This window comes from Geotrypetes seraphini, chromosome 2 (genome assembly GCF_902459505.1).
Source record: "Geotrypetes seraphini chromosome 2, aGeoSer1.1, whole genome shotgun sequence".
Classification (NCBI taxonomy): Eukaryota; Metazoa; Chordata; class Amphibia; order Gymnophiona; family Dermophiidae; genus Geotrypetes; species Geotrypetes seraphini.
Genome location: NC_047085.1, coordinates 518,774,268 through 518,791,661, shown reverse-complemented (window position 1 = coordinate 518,791,661; position 17,394 = coordinate 518,774,268). Strand labels below are relative to the sequence as shown.

The 17,394-nt window shown below is 46.5% G+C and overlaps 1 protein-coding gene across 1 annotated transcript in view; it reads right to left on the bottom strand.

The window, feature by feature from the left end:
- Positions 1 to 17,394, bottom strand: part of LOC117355029 (zinc finger protein 850-like) — a 92,246-nt gene that overhangs the window by 40,651 nt on the left and 34,201 nt on the right. The window lies entirely within an intron of this gene.

The window sequence follows — 17,394 nt, the reverse complement described above, 5'->3', positions numbered from 1 at the left end:
GTGGCAGAAGAGATTTGGGACAAGAGCAGGGCAGCAGGAAACATTTGGGGCGAGAGCAGAGCGGCAGGAGAGGTTTGGGGCAAGAGCAGGGCAGCAGGAGAGGTTTGGGGCAAGAGCAGGGCAGCAGGAGAGGTTCGGGGCAAGAGCAGGGCAGCAGGAGACATTCGGGGTGAGAGCAGGGCAGCAGGAGACATTTGGGGCAAGAGCAGGGCAGCAGGAGAGGTTCGGGGCAAGAGCAGGGCAGCAGGAGACATTCGGGGTGAGAGCAGGGCAGCAGGAGACATTTGGGGCAAGAGCAGGGCAGCAGGAGAGATTCAGGGCAGAGAGCAGGGCGGCAGGAGAGATTCAGGGTGATAGCAGGGAGGCAGGAGAGATTTGGGGCAGAGAGAAGGTGGCAGGAGAGATTCGGGACAAGAGCAGGGCAGCAGGAGAGGTTCGGGGCAAGAGCAGGGCAGCAGGAGACATTCGGGGTGAGAGCAGGGCAGCAGGAGACATTCGGGATGAGAGCAGGGCGGCAGGAGAGATTCGGGGCAGAAAGCAGGGTGGCAGGAGAGATTCAGGGCAAGAGCAGGGCAGCAGGAGACATATGGGGCAAGAACAGGGTGGCAGAAGAGATTCAGGGCAGAGAGCAGGGCAGCAGGAGACATTCGGGGTGATAGCAGGGAGGCAGGAGAGATTCGGGGCAGGGAGAAGGTGGCAGGAGAGATTCGGGGCAAGAGCAGGGCAGCAGGAAACATTTGGGGCAGGGGCAAGAGCAGGGCGGCAAGAGGAGAGTTGGGGCAGGAGAATTCAGGCAGAGAGCAGGAGATGCAGTGGGAAAGCAGTCGCTTCTTCTGTTGATCGTGCAGCCCAGTCGGTGTTCCAGATTTGTTTAGTGAATCGCTGCCTCGCGTGGATCGGAGGATGATCGGGACACAGGTTAGTGAATGGGTCGTTACTTAGTGAATCTAGCCCTAGATGTCCCAGAGCTGTTCTTTTAGGTGTCCAGTACCACCTAGGCCTAGAGTAGGGTCAGATTTCCACAAACTCTGATGTCTCCCCAAGGGCCAGGCTCCAGCCCCAGATGAGAAAACTGCAGCAGTGATTGCAACAAGATGGAAGGATGTTAGTCTCTTACCTGCCCAGAAGCTCCTGCAGACATTTTCAACTGGCCCAGAATTAGTCTCTTCAGCGCTTGAGGGAGGGAGAGAAGCTGAGAAGGATTTGGCATAGAAAGGAACAAAGAAAGGGGGAAACACGAGGCTTCCGGTTCGGCACAGACTGATGGCGTCACAGAAGGGGGCGGATTCAATCTACTGAGAGACGCACAGATTGAATCCCTTGTAGTGTTGACTGATCAAAATGTTCCTGGGGCGGGGAGAGTTGTGCAAAGGTCCGCCCTCTAGCCCTGATTGGGGGAGGGAGGGGAGAAAAGGAGGAGCTTCGGCTCGTTCTGCCTCTCATTGGTCAGAATGGTCCTGGAGGGCGGAAAGAGGAGTTTGTCCTTTCTCGTTGCGCATCTCCACAGCACCGCCTCCAGCTCTAGGTCCTCCCTCCCATGACATCACATGGGGAGGTGAAGCTTCATAATGACGCAGCCCTTGCTTCTTGGTTCCATCCCTTCTAGTGCTGATTGGTAAGAATGGTCTGTGGGGCGGGGAGACTTTTGTAAAGGTCCGCCCTCTAGCTCTGATTGGAGGAGGTAGAATAGAAGGAGTTTCAGCTTCTTCTGTTATTCATTGGTCAGAATGTTCTGGGGGGCGGGGAGAGGAGGAGTTTGAGCTTTGTCCTTCCTCCATCTCCGAAGCACCACCTACAGCCCTGGCTCCTCCCTCCCATGACATCACAAAGGGGAGGCGGAGCTTCACACTAAAGGCTGAGAGGCGCAGTCTTTCTTTTTGGGTCCATCCCTTCTAGTGCTGATTGGTCAGAATGTTCCTGGGGCGGGAAGAGGAGGAGTTGGAGCTTCTGCTGGGAGGGAGGGAAGAACCAGGGCTGGAATGGAGCAAGTGGGCAGCAGTCTCCCCCCTCAGGTGATGTCCAACCCTGGCTCCCTCCTGAGGGGCAGTTTGGGGCTTAGTCTTTTCCCGTTGCACATCTCCACAGCACCGCCTCCATCTCTAGCTCCTCCCTCCCATGACATCACAAAGGAGAGGCGGAGCCTCAGTGACGCATCCCTTTTTTCTTGGTTCCATCCCTTCTAGTGCTGATTGGTCAGAATGTTCCTGGGGAGCAGGAAGAGGAGGAGTTGGAGCTTCTGCTGGAAGGGAGGGAGGAGCCAGGGCTGGGAATGGAGCCCTGGAAGAGAAGGGCAGCAGTCTCCCCCTTCAGGTGATCTCCAGCTCTAGCTCCTCCCTCTCATGACATCACAGAGGAGAGGCGGAGCTTCAGAGTGAGGCAGACTTTTCATCTTGGGTCCATCCCTTCTAGTGCTGATTGGTCAGAGGGAAGAGGAGCAGTTGGAGCTTGTGCTGGAAGGGAGGAGCCAGGGCTGGGAATGGAGCCCTAGAGGAGAAGGGCAGCAGTCTCCCTCCTCAGGTGATCTCCAGCCCTGGCTCCCTCCTGAGGGGCAGTTTGGGGCTTAGTCTTTTCCCGTTGCACATCTCCACAGCACCACCTCCAGCTCTAGCTCCTCCCTCCCATGACATCACAAAGGAGAGGCGGAGCTTCATAGTGATGCAGTCTGTTCTTCTTGGAAGAGGAGGAGTTGGAGCTTCTGCTGGAAGAGAGGGAGGAGCCCTGGAGGGGAAGGGCAGCAAGTGGGCAGCAGTCTCCCCCCTCAGGTGATGTCCAGCCCTGGCTCCCTCCTTTCTTCACCCACCTTCTCTGTCCTTGAGTTCAACATCAGGAGTCACATCTGCTGCTCAGTACATTTAGGTTATATTAAGGGGCTCATTTGGTGTAGGGTTATTAGATTGATGAACTCAAAAAAAGGACAAATGTCCCTGCCTTCACCCCACCACTCCCCCCCTTCTCCCCACACCTTCCACCCATTTCCTTATTCCCCCTTTCCATCCTCTGCCCCTTTTTAGTGCTTTTCTATCTCTCCTTCCAACACCCCCTCTCCCCCCTCCCCCAGCTGCTTTTTCTCTCTCCCTCCTTCCAACCAGCATAGTAACATATAGTAACATAGTAGATGACGACAGATAAAGACCCGAATGGTCCATCCAGTCTGCCCAACCGGCTTCAATTTAAATTTTTTCTTCTTAGCAATTTCTGGCCAAGAATCCAAAGCTCTATCCGGTACTGTGCTTGGGTTCCAACTGCTGAAATCTCTCAAAACCTACTCCAGCCCATCTACACCCTCCCAGCCATTGAAGCCCTCTCTAGCCCATCCTCCCCCAAATGGCCATATACAGACACAGACTGCAAGTCTAGCTTTAGTTCAATATTTAATATTTTCTGATTCTAGATCCTGAATTCATCCCACGCTTCTTTTAACTCAGTCACCGTTTTCCTCTCCACCTCCTCTCTTGGGAGCGCATCTGGTGGATTGGGCTCCCTCTCTCTTCAGCCCCTCTACCCTGTCCCCCACCTCCTCTCCCAAAATTTAATCTTCAGGCTAGCCAACAGCATTAGTAAGGTGAGCCTCCTGCTCTTGGCCTGCCCCGGAAGCCTTCTCTCTTCAGGAGCTTCTTGTTCCTGTGTACGGTAAGTGGGATGCTACAGAGAGGCTTCTGGGTCAGTCCGATAGCAGCAGGCTCACCTCACTGAAGCTGCTGGCCCACCTGAAGATTATATTTCAGCAGAGGAAGAAGGCGGGAGACAGGCAAGAACTGGACAGTTTAGAAAGCTATCTAGACACCCTGGACCTGCCCAGGTAAATCCAGACATCTGGTAACCCTAATTAAAATGATTTACTTTCCTTTATCAGTCCCCTTCCTCTCTTTTTTCGTTCCTTCACTCTGCATGATTTTCTCTTTCCTGCTTCTCTCCCTCACCCCTCCCATATTCCATTATTAATTCTCTTCCAATTCCCACTCACTTCCCCTGTGCTCCGAGAAGTGTTGCCAGATGCATTTTTATAATCCTGCCTAATTAATTACCTTGAAAAAGCAGCCCCAAAACAGCCCAATGTATGAGGGGGTGCATGTAAGAATAGCCTTACTGGGTCAGACCAATGGTCCATCAAGCCCAGTAGCCCGTTCTCACGGTGGCCAATCCAGGTCACTAGTACCTGGCCAAAACCCAAGGTGTAGCAATATTCCATGCTACCGATACAGGGCAAGCAGTGGCTTCCCCCGTGTCTTTCTCAATAACAGACTATGGACTTTTCCTCCAGGAACTTGTTCAAACCTTTCTTAATACCAGCTACGCTATCTGCTCTTACCAACAGATCGTGGAATTACGATCTATTTGGTTTGTAAAGTTATTGCACATATGGAACTGGAACCGCATTTAAAATGTCCCATGGGAAGTATATTGTGAATACTCTGTCTTGGGAACAATGAGGGACATAAAAGTTCTTTTAAAATTTTCCCTTGGGAAAAGGCGAACCTCAGTTGAACCCCTGGAAAGGTAGGTATAGATCAGCGGTCTCAAACACGCAGCCCATGGGCTGCATGCGGCTCTCCAGGTGCTATTTTGTGGCCCGCGGTCTGGACGCGATGATCAACTGCTCCCTTGCTGTAGTTGATTGTTCCGGTGAAAGCTACTGCCAGCGGCGGCTCCTGGTGCCATCCACACCAGCATTTCTCTTCCCCCTTCCCTTGTGGAGCAGCAGCGTGTCTGGCCGGCTCAGTTATCGTTCCGTTCAAAACCGCAGGTGGCGGCTCCTCGCGCTATCCACTCCTGCATCAGAAGCCTCTCTGACGTCACAACATCAGAGAGGCTTCAGACGCAGGCGCGAATCTCGCGAGGAGCCACCCCCCGCGGCTTTGAACGGAACAATCGACTGAGCAAGGGAGCCGGCCTATGCTTCTGCTGCATAGGAAAGGGGGACCCTAGGGAAATGCTGCTGCTGCTGCACAGGGAAAGGGAGAGGGAGGGAAGAGAAATGCCTCTCCTGCACAGGAAAGGGGGAAGGGAAATGCTAATGGTGCTACTGCTGCACCACAGGGAAAGGGAGGGGGAGGGAAAGGGGAAGAGAAATGCTACTGCTGTACAGGAAAGGGATAAGGGAAATGCTGTTTCTGTTGCTGCTGCACCCAAATTGGGGAAAGAGAGGGAAGGAAGGAGAAGGAAGACAAGGGAGAGGAGAGGAACAAGAGACGCCAAGTTCATGGGAGGGAGGGAAGGAAAGGAGATACCAGACCATGGAGAGGGAGGGAGAGATGCCAGGGCATGGGGGAGAGAAGGAGACAGATGCCAGACCAAGGGAAAGGAAGGAAAGAAGGAGGAGGGAGAGAAAGGAAGGAAAGAGATGTCAGACCATGGAAATAGGACGGAAGAAGAGAGAGATAGGAAGGGAAGGTAAGACATGGAAACGTAGATTTTGAAAAGAAAGCAGAAAAATTGAACATTAAGTTAATGCCAAAGATGGATGCAAGGCAGGAAGTGAAGATGGAGAGAAAAACAGTCAAAGGACAAGAAGGCCCTGGAAACATAGTTGAAAGCACAGAAAAATAAAGTCACCAGACAACAAAGGTAGGGAAAATGATTTTATTTTCAATATAGTGATTGAAATGTGTCACTTTTGAGAAAGAAAAGATATTAAACTTTAAATGTGAGGGCCGCAGAAAAACTAGTTAATGTCTTATTAAAGAAATGACAATTTTGCATGAGGTAAAACTCTTTATAGTTTATATATCTTTCCTTTTAACTGTTAAAGGAAAGTTTTATAAACTACTAGCTGATGCCCCGGCGTTGCACGGGTATTTAATTATAGCAATAACACTGTAAATGGATTCAAATAAAGATACTTTATAGTGGTGAATGAAATTATTTTTTTACAGCTTAATAAAAAGTACAATATTCAAATTATAATGTGAAATATTTGACAAAATTAATACAATACAACTAACGCAAAACGTGATTATAAACAACAATTTTAGTTTCACCTCCTGGAGAAAAACATATAAATTCTTGGGTGAACCCACCCTTGAGCAAGCAACATAGAGTTGTGGGCCGCGAGACCCCCAGAACATATCATCCCAGGTAGTGAGGGATCTGCATACCAAGTTTCGTTCAAATCGGTCAAGCCGTTTTTGAATTACTGTGAGAATGGCAGCTTTTTACATTTTTTCCATTGACATGAATGGGTGAAATCTGATTTTCTGTTTGTAGCTCCGCCCACGTGTGCAGGTGGGCCGCGAGACCCCCAGAACATATCACCCCAGGTAGTGAGGGATCTGCATACCAAGTTTCGTTCAAATCGGGCAAGCCGTTTTTGCGTTGGCAGCTGTTTTACATTTTTTCCATTGACATGAATGGGTGAAATCTGATTTTCTGTTTGTAGCTCCGCCCACGTGTGCAGGTGGGCCGCGAGACCCCCAGAACATATCACCCCAGGTAGTGAGGGATCTGCATACCAAGTTTCGTTCAAATCGGTCAAGCCGTTTTTGAATTACTGTGAGAATGGCAGCTTTTTACATTTTTTCCATTGACATGAATGGGTGAAATCTGATTTTCTGTTTGTAGCTCCGCCCACTGGTGCAGGTGGGCTGCGAGACCCCCAGAAAATATCACCCCAGGTAGTGAGGGATCTGCATACCAAGTTTCGTTCAAATCGGTCAAGCCGTTTTTGCGTGATCGCGGCACATACACACATACATACCTCCGATTTTATATATATATAGATAAAGAGTTTTACCTCATGCAAAATTGTCATTTCTTTAATAAGGCATTAACTAGTTTTTCCGCGGCCCTCCAAGTACCTAAGATCAACAGATAATGTGGAACACTGAATGTTACATATAATATGGACTTAAAACAGAGGAGAAAAGACCTCAAAAAAACCCTGGACCATAATCAAACAGATCATAACCTATTGGGGTTGGTTTTCATCACTGGTCAAAAGCCCCTGTATATAAATTATTTTAATTTTTAATTTTTATGTGAATAAATTTTTCACAATTCAATGTGTGTAATTATAAATTAAGATAATAATTTATTTTCAAAAATCTCTCTCATTTACATTTGAGCATCAAAAAACCAGCTTCTTTGTGCTAAAACTCTCGAATGTGGCCCCGCAAAGGGTTTGAGTTTGAGACCACTGGTATAGATTGTACTATATCTCAGCATTTTCTTTTCAAGTCAGGTAGTGTTGAACTGTGTGTGGGATGTTAAGATATCTTTACTATCAGCCAATGAAACATTGTTCCATAAGAATTGATCTCGATTATTGAACTTTGCTCTTCAATAAGCTTTTCCATCTGGTAGATTACACATAACCATTTTAGCACTATGCTAGACAGACTATGTTGGTTATGCCATAAGATGTCCATGTGGTCTATGTCAGTATGACTACAGGGGAACTGAGGATCCACACGTTGGAACATAAAACCAACATCAAAAGAAATGTCATCGATGAACCTAAGGTAGCGCATTGAAATAAAAGTAAACACTCTTTCAATCACTTACAATGATTTGCCATAGAAACTATTGAGAATAATCAGAGGAGAGGTGATCGAGAAATGGCCTGGAAAAGGAAAGAGTCTTAATGGATATTTCACATTAACTCACTTTAACCAAATAGATTAAACGATAAGATAGATTGGAGTCCTTTTTATTAAATTCATTCATTTTTTCCGTTTTCTATTTCATCGTTTGTTTGAATCAGTTACTGGATGCTAAGGTCCACCTTGGGAGTTAGTGCCCAAGAAAACGATCTGGATTCCATCTTAGATAATATGCTGAAACCTCCACCTAATGTGTGGTGGCGGCCAAAAAAGCAAACAGAATGCTAAGAATTATTTTAAAAGAGGTATGTTATAATGCCTCTGTATCGCTCCATGGTGTGACTTCACCTGGAGTATTGCATTCAATTCTGGTCTCCTTATCTCCAAGAAAGATAGAGTGGCGCTAGAAACGGTTCAAAGAAGAGTGACCAAGATGATTAAGAGGATGAGGAAAGACTAAAAAGGTTAGGGCTGAGGGGAGATATGATTGAAGTCTAAAAAATCCTGAGTGGAGTAGAACATAGTAACATAGTAGATGACGGCAGATAAAGACCCGAATGGTTCATCCAGTCTGCCCAACCTGATTCAATTTAAATTTTTAAATTTTTTCTTCTTAGCTATTTCTGGGCAAGAATCCAAAGCTTTACCCGGTACTGTGCTTGGGTTCCAACTGCCGAAATCTCTGTTAAGACTTACTCCAGCCCATCTACACCCTCCCAGCCATTGAAGCCCTCCCCAGCCCATCCTCCACCAAACGGCCATATACAGACACAGACCGTGCAAGTCTGCCCAGTACTGGCCTAAGTTCAAAATTTAATATTATTTTCTGATTCTAAATCCTCTGTGTTCATCCCACGCTTCTTTGAACTCAGTCACAGTTTTACTCTCCACCACCTCTCTCGGGAACACATTCCAGGCATCCACCACCCTCTCCGTAAAGTAGAATTTCCTAACATTGCCCCTGAATCTACAGGTACAAGTGGATTGATTTTTCACTTTGTCAAAAATTGAAGTTACAGGGAAATACTTTTAAAACCAATAGGAGGAAATTTTTTTTTCACTCAGACGATAGTTAAGAACCAGAGGTTGTGGTAAGAGCATAGAAACATGATGGCAAATAAAGGCCAAATGGCCCATCTAATCTGCCCAGATAGCGTAGCTGGTTTTAAGAAAGGTTTGGACAAATTCCTGGAGGAAAAGTCCATAGTCTGTTATTAAGATATAGGGGAAGCCTCTGTTTGCTATGGATCGATAGCATGGAATGTTGCTACTCTTTGGGTTTTGGCCAGGTACTAGTGACTTGAATGGGCTACTGGGCTTGATGGACCTGAACAAACTGAGTGAGTGGGCAAAAAAATGGCAGATGAGCTTCAATGTGGAGAAATGTAAGGTATTGCACATAGGGAAGGGGAACTCCATGTACAGCTATATGATGGGAGGGAGGGTACTCGGGGGAAGCAGCCAAGAAAAAGATCTGGGGGTATTGGTGGATAACACAATGAAGCAGGCGGCACAATGTGCAGCGGCCTCAAAAAAAGCGAACAGAATGTTGGGCATTATCAAAAAAGGTATCACTACCAGAACAAAAGAAGTTATCCTGCCACTGTATCGAGCAATGGTGCGCCCACATCTGGAATACTGCGTCCAATACTGGTCGCCATACCTCAAGAAGGACATGGCAATACTCGAGAGGGTCCAGAGGAGGGCAACGAGGATGATAAAGGGTATGGAGAACCTTTCATATGCCGAACGGTTGGACAGGCTGGGGCTCTTTACCCTGGAGAAGCGGAGACTGAGAGGGGACATGATAGAAACTTATAAAATCATGAAAGGCATAGAGAAGGTGGAGAGGGACAGATTCTTTAGACTAGCAGGGACAACTAAAACAAGAGGTCATTCAGAAAAACTGAGAGGAGACAGATTCATAACGAATGCAAGGAGGTTCTTCTTCACTCAGAGGGTGGTGGACACCTGGAACGCTCTTCCCGGAGAGGTGATAGGACAGAGTACAATTCTGGGGTTCAAAAAGGGACTGGATGATTTCCTGGAAGCAAAGGGAATAACAGGGTACAGATAGAGGTTTACCTTACAGGACATTGAGCGAATAGGGTATGGATATTTTAGGTTATGTAGGGAACACTTTCAGGTCATGGACCTGGGGGGCCGCCGCGGGAGCGGACTGCCGGGCACGATGGACCCCTGGTCTGACCCGGCAGAGGCAACGCTTATGTTCTTATGTTATGGTCTGACCCAGTATGTTAACATGAGTTCATGAAGTTTCAAGGTAAGAATGAAATACTTCATTCGGTGCACTTGAGTCATTGATCATGTTTCCAACCGGAGAATATTGTGACAGTTCACACAATCATCAACAAATCACAATATATATTCTCTTCACTTATTCAGTTCCTTCATTATTAAAATTTATTTAGGGATTTTCCCATTAAGTTTAAAATTCTTTAAAATAATTAAATTCACTAAATCATTCCCACAACCATTATTGAGCCACGCCGAACACCACATCTGATTGGTTCACTTAATTTCCGACGTGGCAAGCTATGATTCATTGAATCCATTTCTCTATTTCATTTTGTTTGGCAATTTTTTGACATGTTGAACTACAAACATGTGAAGATTGTAACTCTTTAATGGTTCTTGAACCTTTTACATATTCTTATATTTTTACTCATGTGCATCATGGTATAGTTGACTCAATGATAAGCTGCTAACACGTTTCAGAAAAATGAGTTTTCAATCCAGACTTACCAGCGTTTCTCATACTAGGTTTAAAATCCATTAAAATCATTCCTCTAATCATTAAACACTGCATTTTATTGGGTTATTCAAGTTCTGACATGGCAAATCCTGATTGGTTAAAAGCTTCCCAGCGTTCAGATCCAGAGGCGCCGTTTTCAAGAGCGAGTTGATCACTATAAATAATGTTCACTTGCACTTTTTAAACTCAGCATTTAAAGATTTTAATTTAGATCATTTGTTCCATTTGTCACAATTTATTTTCATGTGTTAAGGCTTTTAGCGGTGACGTAGCGAGGGGGAGAGGCGACCCCCCCCCCACCCGCTCCTTCCTCGCCATTTCCATTCCCCATTGCTCTGTAATGTTCCTGGCGTGAGCAGTAACCCCCTCTTAGTCCAGCCAGTTTCCACTTTTTCTGTTCCGTCAGCAAAAGTACTGAACGTAAAAAGTGGAAACTAGCTGGACCAGGGCAAATTCTATAAACGATGTCCCAATTGAAGGCAGCGGTCTAACCAGCCATTTGGGACGCACATTTTCTAAAAAAACAAAAAACCCCAAGGCAGGAATCATCTTTATGTCACTTGGAAAGGCTTCGGACAGCTGCACATGGTTTAGTTCCCATTACCAGAGACATGGAGGGGCATTTCCACTATTACATTACATTGGTGTCTTCTATCCTAATACCTTTCATTTCTAGGTGGTTTACAAAATAGTTTTTTACAAAATAGTTGACGTCTAAATCCAACTTACCCTCATGTAACGGGGCACCTGCTCCCCATAAAGGCCACCCTTGGTCCCAAGGCCCACTCCAGCTCACAACCCATCCGTGCTGTGTTTCCCTCTCACCCTCCGACAGCCCTTGTAGTTTTTATTGTACTGCAAAAATTCCCCAAAATTATTTAACTGAATAATATAATTAGCAGCAATAATTGGCATTTTAAGAAGGAATTAGTGGTGTTAATTAGAATCAATTAAGAGTGTGAGGAAGAGGGTTTTATCTTCGTGAGGAACTGGACAACATTCTGGGGCAAGAACAAGCTCTTCAAGAGAGATGGACTACACCTGAGCATGGCGGGGACTAGACAACTAGCAACTAACATCAGAAGAGCAATCGAGCAAACTTTAAACTAAGTAGAAGGGGAAAGCCGACAGTCGACCTGGTATCAACGTTTTGGAAGACAGTATCCCAAGAAGATACTGAGTGGGAAAAAGGCTGGGAAGACGCAAATTGCAAACAACAGGAGCTGAAAGAACAAGGAAGCCGGATGAAGCGAGAGGAGGATAGGAAGAGCGTACTATAAGGGGAAGTCAAAATGGAACAGGATGAAGGGAAGGAACAAGAGGAGGTCAATAGGAACATACCACAAGGGGAAGACAAAAGAGACAAAAATCAGGAGTCAGGAAGGGGACGGAAAGAAAAACGAAGCACAAGAGAAAAGAACAAGGAAGAGTAAATACCAGGACTTGAACTGCATGTATACTAATGAGCCTAAAAAACAAAATGGGGGAATTAGAAGTCATGGCCAATAATGAGAGGGATCATAGGGATCACAGAAACATGGTAGAATGAGGAAAACAATTGGGACATAGTTCTGCCAGGGTACAAGCTCTACCGAAGAGACAGGACATATCATAAAGGAGGAGGAATCGCATTATACATCAAGGACACCATTAAATCAACCAGTGTGAACGCGACAGCAACAAATGACCAAATGGAATCCCTATGGGTTAAAATACCAGGTGGTTCTCACTCCGTGTAGGTGTATCTTGGCAGTTCCACTGTTGCTGGAGATTTTCCACAGACTCCCTGTATGCCTCCTTGATGAACTTCTCTAACTCCCGGACTTCTTCCTCAATGGTTTTTTCTGTCTTGACATTCTCTGCCTCTCTATCCTCCTCCTTCACTGCTCGAAGTGCTTTTAGTTCCAGTATTCTGCCCTCCAGGAGTCTGACTTGTTTCTTCAGGCTCTCCAGTACCCCGCATCGAGTGCAAACATAAGATCACCTCCCAGAGGTATTCATACATATGACAGACGGGGCAGAAAACTGGGTAGCTCAACTTCCTGCTTCTGTCTGCTGTTTCCATTGCTGTCCACTTGTCGGTCCGTTATGGCTTTCCTCTGTGTCCGCTGTGGTTGTCCTTCTGCTCTTCGTGCAGTGACTCGTCTCTTCTTAAGGCCCTTTGCAAAGGCGCTCTCGCTAAGGCGAGCACCTTTAACGCTTGCCTCTGACGCATACCGAATGGCTGAGCATCATTGGCTAGTGCTGCCCAATTCACGATTCGAATCAATTCACCGATTCATTTTGGGTGAATCAGTTCGAATCGATTCAAAAATAAAAAAAATTGGCCTCCCAATTCGGCGACTGACCCTCCCCCCTAAAGCAGGATCAGCACTGTCTCTTGCTGGCCGGCCGCTGCTGCTCCTGCTTTAGAAGGCGAGAGGGGAGGGTCAGTCGGGAAGTGCTGTAGTGTCCGGCTTCCCCCCTGGCCTCCCGCACATCCACTTACTTAATCCAGCAGGGAGCAGCCTGCATAGAGGATCGCGGGTACTTTAGCGATCCATGCAAGTTGCCATAGGCCTCAGGAGCTGTCTTCCCTCTGCTGCGATCATGCCTCTGACATCAGAGGAGGGGTGGGACCGCGGCACATGGACGACAGCTCCTGAGGCCTATGGCAACCTGCAAGGATCCCTAAAGTACCTGTGATCCTTTCTGCAGGCTGCTCCCTGCTGGATTAAGTAATTGAATGTGTGGGAGGCCAGGGGGGGGAACACGCAGGCTTTCCGGGGGGGGGGGGGGACAACAGGCCTTCGGGGGGGGGAAGGTGCAGTCCTTTGAGGGGAGAGTTCAGTCCTTTGGGGGGACAGGCCTTTAGGGATGGGGTGCATGCCTTCAGGGGGGTAGTGCAGGCCTTTGGGGGGGACGCCTTCAGGGGGGGACAGTGCAGGCCTTCGTGGGAGGGGGGTTCTGGTGTACAAGTACACGGAGGGAGGGAGGTTAGGGGGTTCAAAGAGACATGCATATGCCAGACTTTGTGGGGGAAGAAATAATGGGTCTAAAAACAGAGGAGAGGGAGAGAGATGGTGAACAATGGGATTTAGGGAGGGAAGGAACCGAAAGGGAGAGAAGTTGGACACAAAGGATGGTGTGGAGGGGGGGATACAGATACTGGATGGGAGGGTAGTTGGGAAGAGAAAGGGACAGCTGGTGGACCTTGGAGTGGTGGGGAAGGAGGGAGAGATCTTGGATGAAAGGGTAATTCAGAAAAGGTGGATCTGGGGATGGAGACAAAGGAAAGATGCCAGACCTCCGGGAGAGGGAAGGGGAGGACAGAGATAGAAGATGGATGGTTAGCACGGATAAAGAAGAAAGAAGGAGACCCTGGCAAGCAAGTTATCAGAAGACAACCAGAGCCGGGGACCAACAAGATCTAAATAATGACCAGACAACAAAAGGTAGAAAAAAATAATTTTATTTTCTATTTTGTGGTATTAGACCACAAACGTGAACTAGGATTTAAGAGAGAGAAGAAAAGTCTTTTTTGTTTGTTTATTTTGTTTACACCACAGCATCAGTGTGGGTAGGAGAGAGCAAAGGGAGTAAAGAGGCTATAAAAGGGGTGAAGACCTCGACTACAGACTACAAAACCTTCAAAAAAGAAATAAAAACTCTTCTATTAAAAAAACACATAAAGCCAAAGTAACACAATCAGAAATGTCCCAAGCATCACCTGCAACTACTACATATGTACTTCTAATATCATGACAATTCAGATGTAATCTTTAGCAACTCAAACTACTCCCTAAATACTTCTAATGTCCTGACATTCCATTTGTAATCCGCCTTGAACCGCAAGGTAATAGCGGAATAGAAATCCCTAATGTAACGTAATGTAATAAAAGGGGTGAAGAGGCTATAAACTAAACCCACCAGGATATTTGAAAAAAACATTGACTTGGGGAGGAAAATCGAATCAAATCGAAAAATCGATTTAATAGGCTGAATCAAGTCGAAATTTTTTTTCCTGAATAGGGCAGCACTACCAATGGCTCCTCCCCTTTTAAGAGGGAGCTCTGGTGGATGATGTAGGGGGGGTGGGCATAGCTAACTCTTGCTATTGCCCCTTGCTCTCTCTCAGTTCTCTGCTTCCTTCTGCTCTTTCTCCCCCCTTCTCTCTCTCGCATTTCCCTGCTATCCTCCTCTGTAATCTCCTTCTCCTGCCCCCTGATCGTCTGCCTGAGTGAAATATTGAACATAGCAGAGGGAGGGAGGAAAGAGAGACTGTGAGAGACACATTAGTATGAGGGAGTAAGAAAGGTGAGAAGCTGGACACAGGGAGATATACAAAAAGAATGAACATCTTTATAAGAGACTTGGCAGAAGGGCTTCGAGGTAAAATAGCATTATTCGCCGATGACGCCAAACTAAGTAATGTAGTGGGCAAATGCACAATGGACGAAGATTCAATGCCCGACAACATGATGCACGACCTACTCCTACTGGAGCGCTGGTCTAGGACCTGGCAACTTAGCTTCAATGCCAAAAAATGCAAAGTCATGCACCTAGGCAACCATAATCCTTACAAGACTTATACCCTTAATGGTGAGATCCTAACAAGAACGGTAGCAGAACGGGACTTGGGGGTGATCGTCAGTGAGGACATGAAGGCTGCCAGTCAGGTAGAGCAGGCCTCATCCAAGGCAAGACAGATCCTAGGTTGCATACGCAGGGGTTTCGTCAGCCGTAAGCCGGAAGTCATTATGCCATTGTATAGATCCATGGTGAGGCCCCATCTGGAATACTGTGTGCAATTCTGGAGGCCACATTATCGCAAAGATGTGCTGAGATTGGAGTCGGTTCAGAGAATGGCCACCCGGATGGTCTCGGGACTCAAAGATCTCCCGTACGAAGAACGGTTAGACAAACTGCAGCTATACTCGCTCGAGGAGCGTAGAGAGAGGGGGGACATGATCGAGACGTTCAAGTATCTCACGGGCCGCATCGAAGTGGAAGAAGATATCTTCTTTTTCAAGGGACCCACGGCAACAAGAGGGCATCTGTGCAAAATCAGAGGCGGGAAACTACGAGGTGACACCAGGAAATTCTTTTTCACTGAAAGGGTGGTTGATCGTTGGAATAGTCTTCCACTGCAGGTGATTGAGGCCAGCAGCGTGCCTGATTTTAAGGCCAAATGGGATCGACACGTGGGTTCTATTCACTAGGCAAAGGTAGTGGAGGGTCATTAGGGTGGGCAGACTAGATGGGCCGTGGCCCTTATCTGCCGTCTATTTCTATGTTTCTATGAAGATGGGCATGGATGGGAGCATAGGAATAGGGACAAAAAGGGGAATGCTACATGGGGTGATATATGGACACAGAGGGGAATGCTAGACATGGAAGGGTATATGGACACAGAGAAAAGATGGCTAGACATGGAGGAGAATAAGAACGCAGAAGGAAGATGCTGGACAGGGGAGCATAGGGATATACTGTATAGGAGTGATACTGTACACAGAGGGAGAGGATCATAGAATGGTGAGATGATGAAGATAGGGAGAGGGGTACAGGGAAAATACTAGAAAGGGATGTATAGGAGCTAGAGAAGGGAAATGCTGAACATGGGGAACAATACATACACAGAGACAGAAGATGGATGGTAAGCATGGAGAAAGAAAGGTCAAATGGTCAGGAGACCCTGGCAAGTGAGTTAAGAGAAGACAAAAGAAAACAGAGACCAGCATGATTTGAAGAAAAAAAAATGAAGAGATGACAAAAGGTAGAAGAAATAATTTTTTTTCCAATTTTGTGATTAGAATATTTTATCAGATTTGAAATATGTATCCTGCTAGAGCTGGTGTTAGACATAACTGGGGACTGCAAACCCAGGCCGTGCTTCTTTAGCTTCCAGCTGGCTAAGGGCTCTCTCTGATCAGGGGGCAGTTGTCCTAGTTGCACTCCCCTAACACTATTCCTGTCATGTGTGTCTGCGGTATTCTGTTAGCATGATTTTTCTGTAACAATTTAGCTTATTCAGTTTTCTCGATAGAGGAGGGGAGACAGGGTTTTGTTGATCCTTGCTCTGTATTATTTGTGTTTATAAAATGACATTTGTACAGAATATTGTTTCTTTTTATACTTTAATAAAATAAGTTTAATATAAAATCATAACTATTTGAGGCTTGTGCGGATGGGATCAGAAGTTTGCAGGGATGGGGTCTGAGCTCATGGGGATGGGGACTAATTTTTTTCCCCATGTCCTCTGACCAGAGCATACAACGAAAAGGTTCTAACACCAACAAGAATAAGAAAGAGGAGAGCGGGGGTGCCCACCTGTATGGGAAATGTCGATGTAAAGGAGCCATTGGCCTGTGGACTGGCATACAATGCTTTCACTGGCTCCAGATACCACCCAGAGAGACCAACATATGCCAGAGTGGAGAATTAAGAACTGCTAATTCACCTTATCTTCCCTAACTTAGGCCCTCTAACAGAGATAATTGCATTTCTTTTGTGCTCATGAACAATTTCCCTATAAGAAGGGACTTGAAGGAGTTGTTTATTTGCTGATCTTAGATTTCTAGCAGAAATGCATGGATTTAGCAAGTGAGCTAAACAAGGCGGCTCTTAGAGAGAGAAAGAGATAATGGTTACTGTAGATGGGGAGACTAGATGGGCCATTTGGCCTTTATCTGCTCTCATGTTTCTAAGACCTTAAATGTTATACACTTCTCCCTCCGTAGTCGCAGTTTTGATTATTCACGGTTTTAAGCTTGCTGGCTCCTCCCCCCAAATTACATCAGCTTGCGTAGAGAAATCGCTGATTCCAAGCGTTTATAGAGAAAATTGCTGATGCCCGGCACTTTCTTCACCAACCAGGTCTCCCACCATGTTATTCACGGTTTCACCATATTCACAATGGTTTTTAATAGAAAACAGCAAATAACATATGAAAAAGTTAGTCGCGCCTTTTCAGTATTCATGGGTCTGTTAATCCCCTATCACAGCGAATACGGAGGGAGAAGTGTAAAGAGAATTTTATATATAATGCGATGCCAGGTTGTCTGATGCCACCGATGGATGAATAAATAGTAAATTTGAACT